This window comes from Mya arenaria, chromosome 6 (assembly GCF_026914265.1).
Source record: "Mya arenaria isolate MELC-2E11 chromosome 6, ASM2691426v1".
Lineage (NCBI taxonomy): Eukaryota > Metazoa > Mollusca > Bivalvia > Myida > Myidae > Mya > Mya arenaria.
The window spans coordinates 50,602,396-50,609,495 of NC_069127.1; positions in this window are offsets into that span (position 1 = coordinate 50,602,396).

Below are 7,100 nucleotides of genomic sequence, written 5' to 3' on the forward strand. Positions count from 1 at the left end.
CCTGTGTTAGTTTTTTGTCGGTATCGAATAAGTTCTATATGAACCATTTCAATGAGCTGCAATGTATCTAATCGTTAAGATGAAAAGTAAATGGGATATTCAAAATGAATATCAAAATCAATCCTTATGCTGTGTCCGTTTGACCGTGTTTTGTAAAAAATCAAAAAGGCTCGTTAATAATTTGAACAAACCCACATAAAATTTAACCATATCGTAAAAAGCTTATATATATATAAACGTACGTATCTGTAGTTGGTGAAGAATTGGCATTCGTTAAAATCGATCACAAATAAGAAACCGGTTATGAAGATAATGATTTCCATCACGTTAACGAAATTGAAATAGTGCAAACGTCGCATAAGAAGTTGTATAAGCTGCAAAATAATAAATTTATATCGTCTCAAGCTTTTAACAAATCGATACTGCTAAAGAAATGAAACAACAACATATGGTTGCCAAATACAGTATCGTTTTAGAGCTTCTAATATATAGGGAATTAAATTCAAAGGAAACTATCAATAAGAGAAGCTTTCATTGCAACGTTAAAAATTATCTGTTTATGTAATACAATGAATTGATTCACAGATTATATGCAAAATGTAAATATAGAAAGTGTAACTATCAGAAATGTTTTATTATGTCGTAAGTTTTGCGAAATTTCAAAATGAATTGATCAAAAACCATTTATATTTTAACCAAAGAAGGGTTAATCTAAACTATTAATCAGTATATTAACGTACTTTTATGTAACGATTTAAAAAGTAGCAATACAGTCAGTTCTTGTTATTGTTTTGAAATTTCAAAGCAATATCATCGATTTTAACATATCTTTAAAAATCAGCATTTTTGTTAACCTGTTAATCTCAGTTTCCGGGCATTTTCAAAATAAAGGCATTTTCTTCTTTTCTTAATCGAAAATAAGCTTTACTTAAAACAGACATGAAATAATTCTCAACAAGATTAAAATGAGTTTTTGGTTTTCATTTTTCTCATTTCAAGTTACAAAAGTATTAAAGTTCAAATATGTTTTAAAAATCGTCAAATCAAGCTATTATTATTTTAAGATAGCTTAAGTATTGATTGAATACACTCAACAAAATAGCATTCACTGTGATACGATCAAACATGCGTATTGAAATGTAATGAACATATTATCGTGATTGCCGCATATCACGTTTTCGGGCTTTCTGATATAATTATTTCCAAAGAAACAATCGCTATATAATTTAAAAAAAAACTTGAAAAAAAAAGGAATTTATCGAAGTGATTTAATTTCTTCCGAACTTTTTCATTTAAAAGATTGTCATTGGCGATTGATGACAAACGCTTCAATGTTGTTACCATAAAATCCACGTTGTTTGTTCCCTACTGATTGCGACGGCAATCATAGTGTCAAACAACCCGATTGTTTAGCAGTACTTAAATGAATAATCTGTTCAAAGTATTTCTTTGTTTATGTTACAATATTATTACGTCTATTAAGCGTGCATTTCAATAATGAACTTTTGATATGACGTCATGCGTTTGACTTCAAAGTGTGTTTAAAAACAGGTAATATATGCTCTTGTTATGTATCTTACGCAATCATAGTATTGTTTCATGAAATTCAACTAAAACACAAACAAAATCAAATTAATGCTAAGGCACACAATCGCACGTTGCCCCAACTAAAGGCGTTCTATATTTTGAAAAGATGAAACACAAACGATTTTATATTTGCGTGTGTACAAGTGCCTTTAAAGAACCCGAAAGTCCAACAACAAACCTCTTTGAAGACGTTGAGACTTTTGAGAACGTACAGAAACGTTTTGACCACGTGTAATGAAAGTGGTCTCCTGTATCCAGTGTCATAATAGTCGATACATGTTGATTCGTTTCTACAAATAAGAGCACACACATTTTTCATGTCTCTCGTATGTTATCTTGGGGTTTCAATCCACGAACCGTTACACAGGATCTCTGTTAATGATTTGGTTTGTCCTTGAAGTTAACATGATTTTATCAACGAATATAATGCAGAAAGCATAGATATATTTTGCTATCATAAAAATTGACAAATATTGGTATTTTTGATACACGCCTAAGAACCGCTACAATACAAGAAGTTGTGCACAATTAGTGTTATCTATGTCTTTGTTGACGTTTGGAATGCATCATCAGTGAAAAACTAGTCGCCTCAACCGGGAACCCGACGCCTAATTTTTAACTGCGATATTTCTATGTACATTTCCGAGGACGTGTCTCCTCATTTGTCTTTAAACAAGATGAGAGATATTGATATAATTATATTTTTCAAAAACTACATATGACTTCACAACATTTTGTAATTTCGTAAAAAACATACATTGCGAATGGGGGTGGTGTCATTACAACGTATGCCGTCAAGAACGATAAGTAAACCGCATAAACTACGAAGAAGACGTAGTAAAAACTCCTTGCGAATCTGCTCCATTTATGCTGACGAAGGCCCTTTACTACTGGATGGACGAGTAAATTCAACTGTCCGGCTTCAGACTGGAAAGTAGATATATAAAATGATTTCGGCATAATGAATACATGTATCTGTTTGGTAAAACTTCACAATTATAAATATTTATAGATAACTTGTATTATATCATTATGAATTCATTACATATATTTTTGAATATATACTAAATTAAAACCCACTATAAAATAATACTTCACATAAAGTGATAATTTTGGTTTCTAGTTATATATTTTATATTTATGTATTGTGTAGTTTGTGGAGTTTGTTCCATGTTTGTGGTTTGTGTATGTTTGCTTTGCTTTGGCGCTCTCACTGTGCGATTGCACGAGTTTATGTCTAAACTTTCGGCTTCTGGACTTGTTTCTGTAGTTGTTCATATAAATGTTCATATAACGTACCTTGGATAAATGTTTATAAAATGTTTGAACTGTAATAGGAGTTAATAATAAACTTGGAAAACTTCACAAGCCGGTGAAAGGAAGTTTTTGGACCCTCATAGAATAATGACCCGACGGTCATTATTCCTTAGAAAAGGTAACCCTGGGTCATAATATATATACTCTCTAGTCATAAAAGTACGACTCATCTACACAAGATAAAAGGAACCCTTACGAACAATTTACGACTCCCCGGTATCATTTTACTTTGTGTAGAGGAGTCGTAATAATATGACCTGGGAATTTTAGTTGCAAAACCGTATACATATGTACCATGCATCCATCGTTATGCACTCACATAGCACATAATTATTATTAATAGTTGCAGAATCTACATTCTTGTCGTCTCTATAACGTTTATCTTAACGATATAATAAATGAACTCATATTTTCATCTCGCAATCACCTCTTCAATCCGTTGCATCATTGAAATCAGCCTCGACACCATTTTTATCATTCCCCCAGTCTCTTAGCACTTTCAGTGCTTTGTCTTCTGGAGAACAATGGCAAATATACACAACAAGAAATCTGCACTAACGACTTCGAATACAAAACAAGTCAATTTCAACAATATTTATAAGCAATGAAACGCCTTTTACACCTTAATGCATTTCAATGTTGCTTATCAAGTGTGTCTCTCTTCTCATATGAAAGAGTAAAATGTATAGTCCATTACAACTCAATAACCAAGTCTTAAACGAGAAATTTGTCTCCATAACATCTTGTGCACCTTCCTTCCAAAATGTGACGGAGTTTTCATTAACGAATTTTACTCATTGCAGTTTCGAATGTTAATCACATCAAACGAAAGTATATAGATACCGTATGTTCATTTTATGAAATATTCCGAAAAACAACAATATTTTGACATCTGACACCACACACTCACTTCGGACATTCCTGGTCATACCCAAAGATTGTGGATTCTCCCATTCTAACTAGTGTCTACAGTCCTTACTTAATCAGTTAATTTCCAACATAAACAAATCCTTAGACTCAGCAGATTTCATTTTTGTTTTTTAATAACGGCCTTTATAACTGAATCTAGTATTGTATTGAGTATCTGGAGTAAAAATGCCATATATTAAGAAAACTACCATTTTCATTTTTAAACATAATGCACAATGATACCTGCTCAACGCTTTTCAAAAGGAAACCCAAGCAAATTTAGGAAAAGGTCGACACGAATTTGTTAAAAAAAAACAGGCATAAATCGAAGCGGCAATTACCAAGAGATGTAGAAAGTAATTTCTTCGTATAACTATTTTAAAAGGGTAACTCTTTACGTCTAGCATAGTCTTCCTTAATAACATATAATTTCATACCTTTGCTAGATTAATGGTGGACGAAAGTTACACCATGATACTTAATCACTCATAATGTAGTAATATATATATTTATAATTGACGGATTCAAGCTTCTAATGTGAATCTAGGGTTAGACTCAGTTGTGACCAAATGAAGTGAAAGTTTAATGGCAATATGCCAGCTACTCACAAACTGTTAATTTTCTGCACATATTTTTAAGATCGCAATATATTCTGCCGAGTGAGCACCAAGAGTTCGACCTAAGTGATGTCAAACAACTATGTATTTTTGAAAATGTTTGCGGTTTATTTTTATTCTAGGGTTTGGCTAGGTTAAATACTTTTTCACAACAACCTCTAAAGTGGTGTTAAAAGACCTTACCATCATCATCATAGGATGTTGAACTTTGAATTTATCAGAATCATTTTCATAAGCCTCGGGTGAATCCTTTTTCTTCTTATCTGAATTTAAAAAGTCATATGATCAATGGTAGTATCAAGAATAAAGCGGTAAAAAAAAGAAAAACAGAAGAAGAAAACGGTACATTTACAAAGGTGATATATATTTTATTAACTGTATTGCAGTTTTCATATAATTTAAAAGAGTCAAATATTCATGTTATTAGTTATAAATGTATGTCACATTTAATATAATAGAAATTTGTTTCGGCGGTATTATCTTATCAGTTTTACTTGGATTTTTGCATGCTGTCGTATCTGATCACCGCTTTTTAAGCTTCCTTTAAGAGATTTTAATAAGGTTTTCATTATTCATCTGAGACTAAAGTTTCCTCGGTAAGGTTTTTGATAGTTAGTTGATAATATCAAAGCGTTTAAATAGTAAATATAAAAACTAAAGAGCTGAATTTTAAATCAATATAAAATTATAAGGAACTAATAAATTTGGCATACGTACAGCTGTACTGTGTCTTTTTTGTCTTCATATCTGTGGGAATACATTATAATATTCGGTTTTATAGTGCATTGTTAGTCGACTTAAAATCATAATAAATATCATTTGAAAATGATATTGATTATTCAAGCGAAATGATATTTAACTGAAACATAGTATTTTTTCAACAGAGCTTTTAATTTTAATGCATTACCATGTTTGACTTATTTGATCTAACCATAAAAGGATATGTTTTGTGGACAGATAAAAAATATTATCGATATTTTGGTGATTTTAAACTTGGGTAAATGTGACCATGTTGTTATTAAGAAAAAAATCTAAAGGCTAATCTGTTGTATCTGTACACACTATATGTGGTTCTGTTTTTTTTATGAAAGTCATTTTTTATTGATAATGCATTAATTAAAAAAAAATGCATCCAACTATATTGTTCTGAGTTAAGAGTAATATATAATTACACACATCATCCAAAACATTTACGCGAATCACAGCAACAATAAATAATTGTATTGTTGAAAAATAAAAAAATAACTCTTAAAGTCTTACCCCGAGTTCGAACACGTTTTTGATCCTCCCATTCATTTTTGAAATATAGATCGTCAATAAACTCGAAGTTGAATCGAGCCAAATACTTTGTACGTTTTTCTTTCCCACTATGTTTGTCAGGTGATATCTTTGCTTGATCTGTTTCTTCTCCATCGGTAGTGATTTCCTCCGCTGATGAACACATACATTTATCCAAAACTGCCTTTGCACATTCTGTTCAAATGAAATCGCGGCACGTTTTAAGGCTTACACCTCTCATTTATATGACCATTCGAATACCTTTTATACAGGGAATAGGGCTTGTAAAGAATTCAAAACATAAGCTTACCTGGCATATACATAATCAGTTTTCTAAACGGCGTACATTCCATGCCGTCGTCGTCATCTGGGTTATTTCGAAGAGCTTTCTCCCACTGGTTTGATTCAATAATTGTCATTGCAACAGACCTATAAAACATTATTGAAAAGCACTGATTCAGTTTGTTATTGATACTTTAAAAATTTAACAAACACATTTGGATAGAAGAACAGCTTATTCAAAATTCAATTGGCATTTACATTGAAAATGATACTCGGCTTGTCACTGTAATTTTAATTATTTTATTAAAATTGTTATTGGAAACGGCACAAAAAAAACTGCTGACCACAATAAAATGCTTTAACACTGACTTAAGTATATTATAAATGACTGAAGTGCTTCTTTGCTGATGATATTTTCCCTTCAGAATAGAATGTCATAGAAAAATGATAAGTATATAATTTTTTTAAATGATCCCGAGACATCATCGTAGGACGCCAGATAAAAAAATCCAACAACAGATAATTATAATTATTGTTGAGATTTTTTTTGTTCGTTACTTAAACGATTTGGTCAAGTTTGTTACATGATAACGAATGGTCCTGATTTGATAATTTTGGTACAACATGTTATAGTATATATTATTTTATAAGACTCACTTATGACGTTTGAGTATAGCGATATCTAAGCAATTGTGTTTCTTTTCGTCTCGTGCAGAAACTTTGGCATTTTGGTTTATCAAGTATTCCACGATATCAGCATGTCCGTTTTGGCTGGCTACCATCAGAGGTGTAAGCTGTAAAAAGCAAACACAAAAAATCTTGTTTTTTAATCGATTATTCCTTAGCGTTAACATATCCTTATTGTTGGCTTAAATGATAAAAATCAATAATTTTAAATCCAATATTAAACCTATTTGAAACCTCAAGTTTTAATAATTCATGAAGGACTTTCACTTTCTCTTTTAATTCCCTTTAAAATGTATTTATCTTTGGTAATTCTTATGTCAAATGGCAAATTTAGTAGCTTATTGGTAAATTTATAATTGCAGTTTGCAACAAAGTATCATAAAAAAAACATGTCCAGTCGTTTTATGGTTAGAAATTTAATTA